Below are 18,208 nucleotides of genomic sequence, written 5' to 3'. Positions count from 1 at the left end.
CGGCCTGAAAGATGACTGCCCACTACGAAAGTCTTTGGCAAAAACATTGCCAAAAAGCATGGAAGAACTCATGGCAAGAATTGAGAAATACTCCAGGGCCGAGGAAGATACGTCGGGAAACAAAGAGGTGAAGCAAGAAAAGGGAAACGGCTCGCCAAAGCGAGGCCGAGTCAACAATGGACCCACCAGGCAAGAAATAGAATTAAGAAATAAACAGGCGGTAACCACGGTATTCCGGATCCCAATCCATAAAATCTTGGATCGGATTCGAAATCAACCATATTTCAGGGTTCCGGAAAGAGCACCAGGGGAATACATGGGAAGAAACGTCGGCAGACGTTGCGCCTACCACAATGAAGAAGGGCATCCAACTCAAGGTTGCAGAGCCTTAAAAGCACACTTGGAGGACCTAGTAAGGCAAGGCCTCCTGAGGGACCTGGTCGATGAGGCCAGAACAAGGGAAGAACAGGCAAGGTTGCCTCAAGCACCAGCAGCACCCCCTCCCCCAGCACAGCTACCACAGGCAGGAGAACCAAGGGTGGTCAATGTGATCCACTCAAGGGTCAACGAAAACGAAGTCAGAGGAGAAACCCAGAGGGTAAGACATTTACAGCATATCTACCAAGTTGGGGACAAGAGACATCGGCCAGAAGAATACCAAGGGCCAATGATAGCCTTTACCGAAGCCGACCTAGAATTGGTCCAACATCCGCATAATGATGCCTTGGTAGTATCCCTCCAGGTTGGGGAGTGCCAAGTAAAACGCATCCTAATAGACCAAGGCAGCTCCTGTGATATCATGTACGTCAGATGTTACAAAGAGCTAGGACTTCACCCCGATGACCTAGAGCAATCCAGCGGCCCGATGGTCGGCTTTAACGGAACGCCGACATGGCCACTGGGTGCAACAAGCTTGGAGGTACAAGCCGGCACTAAGAAGATCAAGACAGAATTCCTGGTCATTGACACACCCTCACCATACAACATCATCCTTGGAAGACCGTGGTTGCATGCAATGGGGGCAGTTCCCTCGACGTTGCATCAACTACTCCGGTTCCCAACAGAGCATGGGATTGAAGAAGTCAGAGGGGACCAACTACAAGCCAAAAATTGCTCCATGGCAGCAATAAAGTCCACCTGTAGTATACGGGAGCCAAAGAAAGCAGAAGTTGAAGATGAGGACATAGAAGTCCTGGAAGATGTTGGGAAAGAACCAGCCGAGAAAAGCGAAGAGGCGCTAAAGAAAATCCTCGTCCAGGAGGGCGACGAAGAACGATTTTTTCTTCTCGGCTCTGGCTTAGCCAGAGAAGAGGAAAAGGAACTGGAAGATTTTTTAAGGGCAAACATAGAGGCGTTCGCCTGGACACCCTATGAAATGCCTGGCATTGACCCCGAGGTCACTTGCCACAGTCTGAACGTCGACAGATCGGCAAAACCAGTGATTTAACGAGCCAGAAGGCTGACGTTATTGCACGTCGAAGCAGTGGAAGAGGAGGTAGACAGACTCCTTGAAGCCAGGGCCATCCGAGAAGTTCAGTACCCGACATGGCTGTCCAACACAGTAGTAGTAAAAAAGAAGAATGACAAGTGGAGGGTTTGTGTAGATTTTACCAGCCTCAACAAGGCTTGCCCAAAAGACAGCTTTCCTCTACCCAAAATCGACCAACTGGTAGACGCCACCTCGGGACATGAAAGGATGAGTTTTTTAGATGCGTACAGAGGGTACCACCAGATTGCTATGTACCCTCCAGATGAGGAGAAAACCGCGTTCATCACCCCGAAAGGCCTGTACTGTTACAGGGTAATGCCTTTCGGGCTGAAAAATGCAGGAGCAACCTATCAGAGGTTAGTGACAAAGATGTTTAAACACCTGATTGGCAAAACGGTGGAAGTTTACATCGATGACATGGTCGTAAAGACCAAGAAATCAGAAGGTCATCTTGCCGACCTAAAAGAAGTCTTTGACATACTCAAACGATATCGGCTCCGACTCAACGCCTCGAAGTGTGCCTTCGGAGTTGGGTCAGGTAAATTTCTAGGGTACCTGGTAACAAGAAAGGGCATTGAAGCCAGCCCAGACCAAATCAAGGCCATCCTGGAACTACAGAGTCCAACATCGGCAAAGCAAGTTCAAGTGCTCATTGGAAGGGCCGCAACCCTGAACCGATTCATCAGCAGAAGCTCAGACAAGTGCAGACCCTTCTTTAACCTGGTAAAAAAAGCCACAGACTTCCTGTGGACGGAAGAATGTGAAGCTGCCTTAGCCGACCTGAAAAAGTACCTGACCACAACCCCAGTCCTTTCTAACCCAGTCCCAGGGGAGGAATTATTTTTATACTTAGCAGTCTCTGAGCACGCAGTCAGTGCAGTGCTAATCCGAGAGGAAAAAGGGGAGCAGAAGGCTGTCTATTATGTAAGCAAGACTTTGGCTAACGCGGAAACAAGGTACCTTCCACTGGAAAAATTAATGCTAGCCTTGGTAATGGCCTCAAAGAAATTGAGCCATTACTTTCAGGCACACAAGATTGTGATTCTAACAGAGCACCCATTGAAGTCCTTATTACATCAAGGAGACTTAACAGGAAGGATAGCAAAATGGGCAGTAACACTGGGCCAGTTTGACCTGGAATTCAGGCCAAGAACAGCAATAAAAGGCCAAGTTTTGGCCGACTTCGTCGCAGAACTCACACCTGAAGCCATCACACCTCAGGCTCCGTCGAGCCGAGATAAGCTTCACCCCGACAAACAAAAAGAAACCTAGTCAAAGACAAAACAGCAAGAGAAAGAAAAGCTCAGACCATGCAGCATCTACATCGGCGATTCATTCAGACTATTTGTCGATGGAAGTTCAAACCGCCAGGGAGCAGGAGCAGGAGTACTGCTGATATCTCCAGATGGAGAAATTGTAGAACAGTCCATCCGGCTGGGGTTCAAAGCCTCCAATAATGAAGCGGAATATGAGGCATTAATTGCAGGACTAAAGCTAGCAGCAGCAGCAGAGGCAGACGAGGTAATTGTTTTTTGTGATTCACAATTAATTGTTAACCAGTCAACAGGAGAATTTGCAGCCAGAGACGAAAGAATGTCGGCATATGCAAAGGAAGTCATCCGACTGGCGGCCCTATTCCAGAACTGCAGATTACTCCAAGTAAGCCGAGATGACAACACCCACGCCGACGCGTTAGCCAACCTGGCCAGCTCAATTCAAACTGGAAAAACAAGGACAATTATGATCGACTACATGTCGGCCCCGAGCATAGATAAACAGAACATCGAACAAGAAGCAATGTGCGTGGGATTTGGACCAAGTTGGATGGATGCAATCATTGCATTCCTAAAAGAGGGGAAGTTGCCAGCAGACCATAAAGAAGCACATAAAATTAGGCTGAAATCGGCCAGATTCAGTCTAACAGCGGAAGGCCATCTCTACAGGAGGTCCTTCACTGGACCACTTTTAAGGTGCGTACACCCTTTACAGGTTGAAGATTTTCTTTATGAGATTCATGAAGGAATTTGTGGAAGCCATACTGGGGGCAGATCGTTAGCCCATAGGGCCATTACCCAAGGGTATTGGTGGCCCTACATGCAAAAGGATGCCGAAGCCTATGTAAAGAAGTGTGAGCAATGTCAAAAGTTTGCACCTCTGATACATCAGCCAGCTGCCGACCTAAACCCAGTATCCAGCCCTTGGCCGTTTGCCCAATGGGGCATGGATCTGGTTGGACAACTTCCCCAGGCAACTGGGCAGAGAAAATACTTGTTGGTAGCAACAGACTACTTCACAAAATGGATAGAGGCAGAACCTCTTGCCAAAATCCGAGATGTGGATGTCAAGAATTTTATTTGGAAAAACATAATCACCAGATTTGGGATTCCAAGAGCTATAGTTGCCGACAACGGAACACAATTCGACAGCAAACTCATCAAAAACTTTTGTGCAAAATTCAAGATCAAGAATTATTTCTCAACACCAAGTTTTCCTCAAAGCAACGGGCAAGCAGAGGCGTCCAACAAAGTAATCCTGGATGGAATAAAGAAGAGGCTCCAGGCAGCAAAAGGAAAGTGGGTGGACGAGCTACCCAACGTACTTTGGGCATATCGGACTACGCCGAGAAGATCAACAGGAGAATCCCCCTTTGCCATGGCCTATGGCACAGAAGCAGTCATCCCATTAGAGATCGGCATCCCAGGGATCAGAACCCAGGGAGTAGAGAATGGCACCAATGACATACTCTTAGCCCGAGACCTGGATTTACTAGAAGAACGAAGAGAGAAGGCTGCAATTCAGCTTGCAGTATACCAGCAACAGCTTGCCAGAGCTTACAACAAGAAAGTTAATCCAAGGGATTTTCAAGTTGGCGACTTAGTCCTAAGAAAAGTCGTCGGGAACAAGAAGGATCCCAGGGAGGGCAAGCTTGGCCCAAACTGGGAAGGACCCTACAGAGTTACTTCAGTATTAGGCAATGGAGCATATCGGCTTGAAGACAACGAGGGCAAAGCATTGCCCAGACCTTGGAATACTTGTAATTTGAAATTTTTCTATCATTAGAAAAACATCATTGTTTAGCCGATGTTATCAATAAAGTCTTTTCCAGAATCCTTTCAACATGATCGATTGATAAAGTTATGCACGGATGTTTTTTGAAGACATATCAAACTCAGGCAAACTAAGCCGATGTTATTCCTTAATCCACTTGTTGAAATTTGTAGCAATTTACAAGTTGGAATTAAGCTGATTCCTTATCTTCACTTGTTGAAATTTGTAGCAATTTACAAGTTGAAGTTAAGCCGATGTTATTCCTTAATTCACTTGTTGAAATTTGTAGCAATTTACAAGTTGGAATTAAGCTGATTCCTCATCTTCACTTGTTGAAATTTGTAGCAATTTACAAGTTGAAGTTAAGCCGATGTTATTCCTTAATTCACTTGTTGAAATTTGTAGCAATTTACAAGTTGGAATTAAGCTGATTCCTTATCTTCACTTGTTGAAATTTGTAGCAATTTACAAGTTGAAGTTAAGCCGATGTTATTCCTTGATCCACTTGTTGAAATTTGTAGCAATTTACAAGTTGGAATCAAGCTGATTCCTTATCTTCACTTGTTGAAATTTGTAGCAATTTACAAGTTGAAGATAAGCCGATGTTATTCCTTAATTCACTTGTTGAAATTTGTAGCAATTTACAAGTTGGAATTAAGCTGATTCCTTATCTTCACTTGTTGAAATTTGTAGCAATTTACAAGTTGAAGTTAAGCCGATGTTATTCCTTGATCCACTTGTTGAAATTTGTAGCAATTTACAAGTTGGAATCAAGCTGATTCCTTATCTTCACTTGTTGAAATTTGTAGCAATTTACAAGTTGAAGATAAGCCGATGTTATTCCTTAATTCACTTGTTGAAATTTGTAGCAATTTACAAGTTGGAATTAAGCTGATTCCTTATCTTCACTTGTTGAAATTTGTAGCAATTTACAAGTTGAAGATAGGCCGAGGTTATTGCTTAAGTTTTCATAGCAATATGTGGGTTGTTTAAACCCTAGAGAAGATGCTTAACACTTGTTGAAATTTGTAGCAATTTACAAGTTTATGTTAAGCCGACGTATGATCACCCGCTGAGGTATACAGAAAATTGAGGGGTTGAAGCAAAGGTTAAGTATATTGTTTAGACACTTGTTGAAATTTGTAGCAATTTACAAGTAGATTAGAACGAAATCATTGTTTAAATACTTGTTGAAAACTTGAAAAAAAGATGGCAAAGGTACACATTGAGTAGTATATGATTTGTGCTTATCAAAATTTATACAAGGTTTGCAGGTCAGTATCTTGCCGAAGTAAAAGCTTTTCAGTTATACCCGAGGTATGTAACCCCGAGAAGATTGCACAAAGAAAGCAGAAAGCAAGAAAAAATTTCTAAGTATAGAACTACGCAGAAGCAAACAACAGAACATCATAAGATTGAAATATCCATAGCAAGAACAGTTGCAATTACATACTGAAAAAGGCACATCGGCCATAAGAAGGAATATGCATTGTCCGGGAATTGAAAGAAAAAACAAAGTCCAAAATCCAGAAAAGAAAGAAGGGAAAATCAAGACTCTTGAACATCAGCAGCAGCAGGAACTGGAACCTCGGATGATTCAGCTGGAATCTCCTCGGCCACCTTCTCCGCTTGTATTTCGGCATCTATCTCTGCCAAAGTTGTGTCAAGACTTCTTTCAGTCAGAAGGAGGTCCAATGATAGATACCCTTGAACAGACTCCCTGGGCACTTCCTCAGCATCATCACCCCCCTCATCTTGAGTTAAGTCCATAACTAGTTCAGCGGGAGGAGGGGACTTGACTTCGGCAGCATTCTTGGGTTTTCTTACCAAGGCCTCACCATCATCTTTTTCTTCATCTTCCTCCTCGGCCTCGGACTCTGACTCACCTTCAGGAGGAGGTGGAGGAAATGGTAACGGAATAGCATCGGCCTGACGCAATGGCGAGTCAGCAGGAAGGTCAAGCTTCTTTATCAAGGACATCCAACCAAGGGAAAATCCCCTGTTGCATGCCTGCCTGACTTGAAGCTTGTAGTCTTCTGCAACGTCGGCCATACCTTGAGCATAGGCCTTTTCATCGGCCTCTTTGATTTCGGCCTCCTTGGTGGCCAGCGCTTGTTGAAGTTCTTTTTGCGCTTGGACCTTCTGAGCCTCAGCCTCCCTTTTCTCGGCTTCAGCTACTTTTTTAACGGCTTCAGCAGCTTCGGCCTTTTCAAGAGCTAAGGTTTGGTTCTTCGTTGCAGCCTTGGCTTGATCCTCTAGTTTTTTCATTTTTACTTCAAGGGCCCTTAATTCTCTCTTCATTGAAGTTGCTTCCCTCTTCATATCAACCAATCTTTGACGATTCTCAAAGGATTGCATTGAAAATGAATGGGCATGTTGGATAGCCTGAATGAAAACAGAAGTATCAGAAAATTTTCTCAGAAAGAAAAAGAAGGAAGAAACATAAATACAAACAGAAATACTTACTTGAGCAGAGTGTTGGAGCATAAGAGCATAATTTTCATACTCACTAAAACTGGCATTTCGCTCCAAGTCATTCGGTAGGAGGAGAGCAGTGCTAAGAGCGACAGCAACATTAATGTCGTCAGCACTCTCGCTAGCCATAATGGGCCTGTCCTCCAGAGATAGATCAGGGGCCCATGGGACGTCGGGCTTCTTTGAAGCCGAGGTCGTCGCAGACGATGACCTTGGCCGCTTTGTTTGTGTAGACCCTGAGGGTTGACCCTCAGCAGATCTCTTGGTGGAGACAGAGGCTGATTTCTTGCTTTCTGCCAGCTTTGAAATAGGCACAGTATCTTCAGCTTCGGCATCTGTAGCCTTGGCCTTAGGCTGAGCCCTTTTTACTCTCTTTTGTTTGGGTGGGAGCATTGTTTGCGCTGGTGCGGCTTCGGCGTCAGTTGGAATGTCGGCAAGAAGATCTTGGACGACAGGCTCTGAACGAACCATTTCGGCTGTTTTTACAAGCTTTCTTCGGCGTCTACGTTCTGGAATTGGTATTAAGTAGGGGGCCGAAGTTGATGGAAGATCGGCTGGGGCAGATGTGGATTCTTGATCCGTTCGGGATGTAGAAGCAGTTAAGGTTGTGGCTGTAGGTGGAGAAAGGCTCTTTTTCCTTTTTCTTGGGACGTCGGGTAAGGTGGATTTGTATGTAGGGATGAAGTTTAGTAATACTGGGGCTTTTCTTTTATGGATTGGGAGGCCAAGAAGTGTTTTCAGATCTGTTCCTGGGAAGAAGGATTGGCGAAAATTTTTCGGTGGCTGATGAAGATCTGCAAAGAAACAGGCGTCAGAAATAAAGTATTAAGATCTTAAGTAAAAACAACTAAGTGTTGACTCAGGGCTCTTACTCTTGCCCTCTGTAAGTGTTCGAGCAAGAGGGTAGAGGTGGACATCTTCATCTGGGCCAAATTCCCAATTTCCAGAGGCAATAAGAAAGTCATCTCCAGCCCCCTTGTTGGAGTCTGGAAGGTCGGCTATAATCTTGTACTGAGTGGATCTTGGCTTAAGGTAATAGACAAAACCCCTATCCTTCAGATCGAGAGGACACATGGTATAACAATATTGAAGGTCGGCTAGGGTGATTCTAAGGTTTTCTTGCCTAGCTAAGGCAATAATACCGTTAATTACCCTATAGGAGTTGATAGTGAGTTGCATAGGGTTCAGCCTATAGAAATGGAGAACTTGACGAAAGAGGGGATCGAGTGGAAGCCGAAGTCCACATTCGGTAAAAGCAACTATTGGAAAGGGCATTGTATGATCTGTGGGCACGATGGTATCATTATCCTCAGCCAATTTAAGATGAACATCGGCTGGGATAGAGAATTCTTGTCTAAAGTATTCAAGTTTTGTTGGGGTATTCACTCTATGCCTCCACATACCCATTATGTCGGCTTAGACTAAGAGGAATATGTCTTAAAAGATGGGCGTTTTTCAAGTTTCCCTAAAAATTAAGGGTTCTACAGACAAATCCCAAATCTATGAACTATGAAGATAAAGATCGAGGGCACAGATCTGGGACAGATACAAAAAAGAAGAAAACAAAGACGAAGTTTCAGATTCAAGAACAGAGGTATAGTTCTCAGAAGCAATAGAGATACAGAAACAAATCAAGAAACAGCGGCAATGAGAATGATGAAAAAGCATAGAAGCTCAAAGTATAGCCACAAATTCAAGAGACAAATAAATCCCAGACCTCGAACAAAATCAGTAATGGCAGTAGACAGACAAAAGCACATAAAGAGAATTGAAGAATTAAAAGAAAGGGTCTTACCAGAACAAATGAAGCCAAGGCAGTGCTCACCAAACCCAGAAACCAGTTGCAACAACAAAGAGGGCTTTTGCAAGAATGAAGGATCAAAAGTAGTTCCAGAAGAAAGTTTGAAAGCAATGGCGGATTCAAAGAAGAAAAAGCTTTCAGAAAGAGAGAGAACGAGAAGACAGAATGAAAAAAGTGAAGGAAAAGAAGAGGCAAAAAAGAGTTTTGTCAAAAATTTGAAACGGCGGCAAAAATAGGGCAATTATTGCGCCTAGAGCAACGCACGCGTCAGATGGCGCAGACGAACGAACAGACAGCTTCAGGCGCGTCACTGACACGCTCCAATAAAGACGAAACACGTAAAAGAAACAGTTAGATATGCATGACAGCTCATGCGCGTGGGGGAGTGCGACCGAAGCCTCGTTCCCCGAAGAGAACACGTCGGCTGAAAGAAGATAATCTTGGCAAAATAGTTTTTTTGAGCCATTACTCAGAAAAGAAGTGACAAAATTTCGGAATAGATTCCATCACCTCAGAATGCCGAGGTAATGGAACCTAGGGGGCAGTTGTGGGGACATATTTTCTGAATACCAACACGTGGCATGGTGACGCCGACGTGTCGGCCGAGGTGCCACGTGCCCTGGTAGTTAAGCCGAGGTAATCTCGGAGAAGCCGAGGTCATCTCCGAAGATGTCGGAATCCGAAGATAAGGGACAAGAGTCCTGAAGCAAAGAGGGGACTTAATTAAGATAAGGATAAACCTCTTAGGGAGTTTATCTCTATCTCCTAAAGAGTCCAGAGTAAGTACTAAGATTGGGGTACACAGAAGTCATATTTCTAGTTGGACTTGGATTAAGTATATTATAAAAGAGAGGCACCCCCGTGGGTCTAAGGTATGTAATTCATACTTTGAGTATTCAGTTTAATACTTGATTATCCTTGAGAAACATACTGACTTGAGCGTCGGAGTGCCCCCGGGTGGAAGAACCACCGCCGGAGCTTTTCCTTTCTGTTACAGGTTGTTGGAGCCATCTATTCTGCCGGTGCTTTGCTGCTGATCACTAAACGGGCAGTGTGGTCAGATTTTTACCCACACAGTAGTAGCTAATAAGGAAGGAGGGGCCCATGATAAGCCTCTCATTTTTCGTGAATTGCGTTCGATGTTCGATGTATCTTGCAAGTTTGCATAATCTGAAGAGTTTCTACAGCATTTGTGGATCTAAAGCAGAAAAAGAAATTTTCAAACCACAACCCCTCTTTAATGAAAAGGTATGATTATCATACGTTTTATGAGTTTTTAGAAGTATCAATTTTCTAATTGGGTACCTACCAAAAATTTTCTAATTGGGTAAATTATAAATACATTATTTGAAATTTGTTTAAAATACGAATTCCCCCTATTTTTTTTTTTAGAAATTTCATTATGCTTCATGAGATTTCTAATTTCATAACAAATTGACTCTTTTATTAATAAATTATTAAGTTAATTAATAGTTTTTAATGGTGTTTAAAATTTATTTCAATTAACAATTTATGTAATTTTATTATATTGTATGAGAGCATAAGAATTTTATTTTTTCAGTTAATTATGTTAAATAAAAAATCCTGACAAAGGTGAATCCGTAATTTTTTAAAACACCAGAAGCAATTTATATTTTAAATAAATCTCAAAAAATACATTTGTAATTTACCATTTTCTAATCAATCAGTCAACTCATAAATCACTTTGGTAAAATTCACGATACAATACTACCTCATTTGATTTTATATTTTTTTCAGAGGGGTACTTCATGTGATTCAAATTACAAATTATTGTGATTGCGTAATGAATTTTATAGTTATATGCTATAAACATTAAAAAATTATGAATTTTTTGTGAGCAAAGTTATATATTTTTGTGATTTTGTTGCGACTAATTATGATAAAGCTATGATTGATAGCATCCAATGATCGCAAAATGTATTTAACCACCTCAAGAGATAATATTATTTTTTGACCCTAGCTCCTAATCACAAAACCTATGAATTCTTACATTATGTTTCGTTCTAGTATTTGTTTAGGGAAGTGGAAAAAAAATAGAAAAGAAAAACCAGGTGAAATGAATTGAATATTTTTAATTTTATTGGTTGAACTAAGAAAATGAAAAGAAAATAAATAGCTCTCCAATATATCTGTAACGCCCCAAAATAAATACATAAATCCACCACTTTAGACATGCAATGATACAAAAGAAACTAACCATTTCTATTCATCAGAGTAGTTCTTACAACAGTATTACATGTTAACAACAAAAGCAAATGTCCTATAGGCTTACAGCTTTCCAAGTCAACACTTGGTTACACAAAAGAAGAGTACTAACTCTATACAAAATAAGCCCTTGGCTTGATATACATGTAATACAAATGAAACAATCAAAAAGAGTCTTCAACTCTCATCATCATCCAAGCTATGTCCTTGGAGGTGGCATGCTACCTGTACCTGAAAGTAATGTCCCATATAGGGTAAGCCAACGCTCAGTAAAGATATGCTAAGCACAGTATGAACAATGACTAAGACATTAGCAATTGATAAATGTTCAATTTCCACCAATCAGTTCATAATCCGATTTCATTTCATATTTCATGTCATAACAATTTCACAACTTACGCCAACGGCTCAGAACCTGGCCATCCACTTGTATGAGACAGTGACTCATATTAAACATTTCCCATTTTACAATAGATAAACATATTAGTTATATCAACATCTCAACAGATAAGCATATAAGCTGTATCCACATTTCAACAGATAAGCATATTAGCTATATCAACACTTCCATAGATAAGCATATGAGCTGTATCATCACTTCCATAGATAAGCATATGAGCTGTATCATCACATTATCTGACAAGCATATGTGCTGTATCAGTGGAGTCCGTCCCCTATCTCCTCCCAAACAACATCCGGTTTAGAGGTCCATCCCCTATCTTCCCCTAAACTGTGGAGTACATCCCCTATCTTCTCCCACACATACAATGTATATACACATAAGTCATATACACAATCAATCAATACATAACGCTAATGTATTCTATCAACCGTCATACTCTATGACATAACCAATTGATTAGTTTCAGTTTGCCTAATCATTATGCATTGTCTACAACAATCAAAACTACCCTCCACCGGTAGCCCAAACAATTATTTCTAAACAGATAATAAAAGCTTCAACAGATAAAATATCAATGTTTTCAAGAGTGAGCGATTAATAAATCCAACTCCACCATTTCAACACATAATAAACCAATTTCAATTTCATAAATCCATAACTTTCCCAAATTAATTATACCAATTAATTTACATACAAATTAGGGCATTCTCCCCCATTTTTCAATAATGACCCAATGGTCCATATTTCATCAACCAACAACCATACCACTATTTTGAAACCCAAAATACTTATTTTAGAATCAAAATAATAAAACCCACTTTTAACATTTTGAAACCCTAAGTCCCAAAATCACCCAACTTCAACACTTTATCAAAATAACCAAAAATCTATGTCAAAGACCATAAGAGTGAGTAGGAATCCCTACCTCAAATTCGGAGCCCAAGAGAAGAAGATGAAGAAAACCAAAATGCTCCAAACTCCAAGATCCATGGATCAAAACGAAGCCCTCGACGATCAACACAACTTTTACAAAGGGCAAAGGGAAGGAAAGTACTTTAACTAGATCAAACCCTAGAGAGAAAGGAGTTCCTAGAGAGAGGAGCTCTCAAAAAGTCTTTTTAGAAAGTAAGAGAGAGAGAGAAAGTGTAGAAAGTGATTCAAAAGTGCCAAACTGCCCTCTGTTATACGACATTCCCGCTCGAGCGGAAAACACAACGCTCGAGCGTCAAGCACAAAAATCTGGACACGCTCGAACGCAAGAAGGCCCGCTCGAGCACCAAGACATAGAAATAAAGTACACCCGCTCGAGCGAGAAAACCAGTCCGCTCGAGCGTAGATTCCCCCTTCCCAAAACTTACACCAAAACAGAGCTACCCGCTCGAGCGCCAACAATCCCGCTCGAGCGCAAGAAACCCGCTCGAGCGTAGAAAACACATCTGTAGAAGTTTTGCAGGGACATGAAATACTGAGAGTGTGCAATCTCCGCTCGAGCGCCAAACGGCCCGCTCGAGCGGAACGACCAAAAACCTGGCAACAAAGATTTAGACCAAGGCTCGACCTACCTGCTCGAAACAAGTCCAACACATCCCATAACTCAAACATAAAGAATTAAAGGATAACAACGAGGTATAAAACCACCGACTCCACGGAACCAAAGTCCGGAATACAACAAAAACAAAAGGGAAAACCGGGATCGCTATAATATCTTTTCTTTTCTTTCTTTCTATCTTTTTTTAATGTAAAAAATTGAACAAGTTATTTTCATTTTTCTACTTTTCCTAAATTCTAGATCTAAACATAATATAATTATTTAAACTTGTAAAAACAAAGTCCTAAAACATCTGGTATTAGAACAAAAGCAAAAATTTATCTTAAACCAAGACAATATTTGTTAATAGAATTATGAACTTTGTTTAAACGTCAATTTGGGACTGGTGGTCAATTTGGGGACGGGTGGATCATAACCCCATATGGTAAACAATATTATAATAGCATGTTTGGCAGATCAAATATATAGATATTGAAATAGTTATATAATTATTTTTCGTCATTTGATGAAGTTGTTCTATTTTTTCAAAGGGAAATTACAGCATGAGTGAGAATCCTAGATTGCAATTATGGTGGTTACATTCCAATGGGTTTCCTCAGGAACTAAACCTAGAATCTTCTTCTTCTTATCCAAATATACAACATAAAGTGCAAGTAATATTAACCAAAAAAAAAGTGGATCTCACAGAATTGAAATTCTAGTTTATTCATTATGAATACTTAAAAATTAAATTTGAGAAAAAAAAAAATATTATTGGCTTGTATGCTGATTACGTAGGATTGGACTTGCTGAATAGCAAATTGGAGGTTGTGTTAGTGTGATAATTTGTTAATTAATATTCCATTGCATGTGGATGAATCTTGTGTTAAAAATTTAATTTTTATGTGGAAAATTAAATAACAAAAAGTTAATTTTTAGTCGAATGTACACGTCTATTATTTTATTAACTAAGGCATAATTTTTAGTCGAATGTACACGTCCACAAAATGACTAAGGCATAATTAACTAAGGTCTCATTTAAGAACATATTATTTTATTAACTTTTTGACTTTTTGGCTAAAATATAAGTTAAAAAAACTAGATGTTAGAATGACTTTTTAATTTTTTATGAAAATATGTATAAAAAGTAGAGAGAAAAGGAAATCTTTGACTTTTTTGTATAAGTTTTAAATTTTTAAATTTTTTTAGTAACTTTTTAATTTTTAAACTAAAATTGTTACATGTCAAATGAAACCTAAGCCTAGTTAACCAGGCTAGTTTAATTGACCATTTTTTTACACTTCTATCTAAAAAGTTAGGGGGTCAATTTTTATCAAAAACTCACGTTGTATTGTGTTGTTTATTGTTTCTATCATGGGTGTTTTATTATGATATTTGTTGAGCTTGAGTTATTTCTTACATATCAAATAGACTATTAGCCTAACAAGAACTAGACAATCAACAATCACCAAACCTAACACAGCCAATCCCAAGCCCGACAACTACTATCTACATTCAACCCCTATAACAAGGGACAAACAAATACCATCACAAAATGTATCAAACTCCTATTTATAAAAGTTGAAGCTGAAATCTCACATCACAAAAGGTGCCACATAATTAATAAGTAAAATGTTAATTAATCATTTATCAATTGGTAAAGTAGAAAATAAAATAAATAAGCCAAGCCTAACTATTACGCTATGTTTGGTTTGAAAATTTGGGGAGGGATTTGGAAAGAAAAAGAGAAAATGTAGGTGAAATGTGAATAAAATATATCTACATTTCACCTAATTTCATACACCTTTTCTCTTTCACTTTCTAAATCCCTTCTCAAATTCCCCAATCAAAGAGACTCGAAATTTTCCACTAAAATTGTGGTCTCAAAAATAACTAAGAGATAAATAGACATTTTTCTGCTTAATTCTATTTACCCATTTTTTATTACTCTATTTGTTTTAAATTGTTTGCTTATTTTCATTATTTCAGACATCTCAAAAAATCATATATATTTTTTAATTTATTTTTTTCAATGAAAACTCTATCTACAAGAACTAATTGAGATATTTTAATTTGTGAAAAAATATTACAAACCCACTCTAAGGCCCTGTTTGGCAAATTTCTTATTTAGTAACTTTTTGATTTTTCGGTGCAGTGAAAAAGTTAGTATGTTTGAAATGATTTTTTAGTTGAATAGAGAATTGTAAGAAAAAAAAGTGAATACTTGATATGCATATTGTGACGTTTTAACTTTTTTGGCTTTGATTTTTTTTGTGATTTTTTTACTTTCTTAACTAAAAAAATCAGTGACCAATTAAGAAATTTAAAATACTAATAAAATTCATTAAATATTTCTCTACCAAGTTTGTGCAAATCATAGTGGAGATACTCATAGTAGTAACGGAATTGGGAGACATGCTAAAAAGATGCAATTAGGTTGGTGAACTAGAAATTCAGGAAAATGCATGATAATAATACCAATAAATTAGCTGTGATTAGAAATTCAAATGTACCTTTTTATGTGAAAATTTCTATTGTGAGAGAGAGAGAGGATACTTACTCTTGCATTCAGTCGTGGTCCTCATTAGATAGAGAATTTTAACACTTTCAAAGGGTGACCAGTTCTAATTTGTTTGTTTGTATCTTGTTATTAAGCAAAAAAAAATCATTTCTATTGTTGATTGTGGTCAATGAGAGGAAAGTAAAAAAAATTAAACCGCTAGTAACAATTTTTTATACAACTTATTGTTCGTTCACTTGTTTGAGAGATCGAAGCTCTTTCTTTTTTTTTTCTCTCTTTTTTCTTTTTAATAGAAGTTAATAATTTTTTCTTTATTCCTCATGTTATTATCAATAATACAGGTTGTGTTTCCTTGCTTGGAAGAATTGACAATTTCGTATCTGAACAACTTTAAACAGATGTGGATTAGCACACCTCCAACCAACTCCTTTAATAAACTAACAAGTTTGTTTGTGCGCGGTTGTAAAGAATTACTGTATGTTGCTCCATCAGAACTACTTGGAAGTTTGCAGAATCTACAATCACTTGAGATAAAAAATTGTGAGTCCATAGAAGAGGTATTCAAAACCAGAGGATCAAATGCAGGGGAAGGAATAGTTTCAAGAGATGAAGGAACAAGCGAACAAGTTGAAATTATTCCCGTGCCCCCTCAATTACAAAGGGTTTCCCTTGAAAAATTACCACGCCTGATAAGCTTTTGCTCTGGGTATAAATTGCCACCATCAGTACAATTGTCAACACAAGAATGCCCTCCTTTAGACCCCTAATGTGAGAGAGAAAATCAAAAAATCTTTCCATTCCAATGAAGAGGTATGTCATTGACTCTTATTTATAGTCATCCAAAACCTTCATATTCATTATTATTAACTTTGTTTAACACATACTTATTGATTGATTTTAGTAATGTACAGTAGTAATTCGAACTTGTAATTCTAATGGTGAAATATAATTTGAAAGGGTTTCTATTAATTTATAGAATTTGAAATAGCACAAAAATTAAATTACATGAAGTTTGGTGTAGGAGACTAGTTTGCACTATAATACTGGCCGTCGACACACAGTATTGTGATTTTAGTGATTTGTTAGAAGTGTTTGCTACTTTTTCTCAACCTTATGTCATATGAACTCAACTATGACGTCTAAGTACCATATTCATGTAAATCTTATATTCATAGACACTGGATAGATTTCATATGTTTTAAACATTAATATTTTTATTATTCAAGTAAAATGGTATTTAAAAATTAATATAGACCATGTCTTATACATAGTTATATAATCAAATCAAGGGAAATGCTAGTTAAGTATTTTTTAAGTAAATGTTACGAATTTTTATACCAAATGTTACATAATTTGTTGGTTTACAATAATTTGTGATACAGTTACATATTTCATGGTAGTATAATAATCTTTTTTTTTATTTATCAAAATGTTTCAAAAAGAATTGAAATATAATATAATCTATTATTGTTGAGAAACATTTCGATGAAAAAGTGTAACACTATAAAAATATGTAACTTTATAGTTATTGACTTGGTTTAGTTGTTCAAATTGCTTACAGGTGATTCAATATTGTGATATGTTCAAACAAGATTGTGATATGTTCAAACAAGGTTAGCTCTGCCTTTACGTGGGAGTTCAGATTATCAAAGAAAATTTGGCTCATTATCATCTTATGTTAGCTAGTATGTCACAAATATACTGAATGATGGTTATTTGTTCATTTGGATGTGTCAAAAATGATTTTATTTTTATTTTTTTAATTTAAGATTTGCTTGGTTTGGGCTGCATAATATGTATGTAACTCTAAGAGACCATTTGATTATGTGTACTACTATATATTGTAATGAACCATGGTTGTGTACACTGCTGTTGGATTTGAAAAATATTATTGTGTGGACCAATATCTATCTATAATTGTTTTTAATATAGTTGGATGTCATGTCTTTTCCTTTGGTAAGGTTGTGATTGATTTTGAATTAGTGTATGTACAGTAGGATGTATATAGACTCTATGTGTTTAGAAGCAAAAATATATACTCTTTCATGTTAATAATTTATTTTAAAATCCCTAAATTGTTAAGGCCTTATTCTAGATGGAATTATCAAACCAGACAACTAAGCCCTTATTCTTGCCATTGAAAGCAAGAATTCTTCTAAACTATGTATGGACCATTCCCTCCTTTGTCAAAGCCTTGATTTTGGAAGGTTGAAGGATAAAGAATTACTTATCCTTTTTTTCCGACTATGTTTTCATTCTCTCATTTGTGTTAGAGTACGTTTAGGGACATAAAACTATATTTCACTGCATAAATCACCAATATACTTGGGGGATTTGCCCGCCATTTTTGTGAGAGAGATAATGGTTTATGCAATAAAATAATTGTGGAGGACGGATTTGTTTCCACAGGTAGGTAGTGAAAAGGTGAGTCCTAGGTTCTGTCTATCCTACAAAATAACCCAAAGTCAAATATCTTCTCAACTTACAATGGTTGGGAAGACTCTCCAACGATCGAGTCAAATATCTTGATCATACATAGGGCAACAAATGAATCGAGCTATTCATGAACAGGCTCAGCTTGGCTCGACTCAACTCATTTAGTAAACAAGTTGAGCTTGAGCTCAAATAAGTTCATATCGTTTATCTTTATTTAAATTATATATTAAATAATATTAAAAAAAAAACTTATTCAGACGAGCCGAGCTCGAGTCTAGTTA

General features: G+C 38.3%; 1 long non-coding RNA gene across 1 annotated transcript; it reads left to right on the top strand.

Moving 5' to 3' along the window:
* The first annotated feature begins 9,896 nt into the window (after window positions 1-9,896).
* Window positions 9,897-17,355, top strand: LOC145797244 (uncharacterized). The gene is made up of 3 exons (XR_014338533.1): window positions 9,897-10,061; window positions 15,833-16,301; window positions 17,053-17,355. It is a non-coding gene; the product is annotated as an uncharacterized LOC145797244 (long non-coding RNA).
* The last annotated feature ends 853 nt before the right edge of the window (window positions 17,356-18,208 follow it).

Source organism: Camellia sinensis, chromosome 8, assembly GCF_055761805.1.
Source record: "Camellia sinensis isolate YWXY chromosome 8, ASM5576180v1, whole genome shotgun sequence".
NCBI classification, from domain to species: domain Eukaryota; kingdom Viridiplantae; phylum Streptophyta; class Magnoliopsida; order Ericales; family Theaceae; genus Camellia; species Camellia sinensis.
This window is presented reverse-complemented; position numbering and strand designations above follow the sequence as displayed.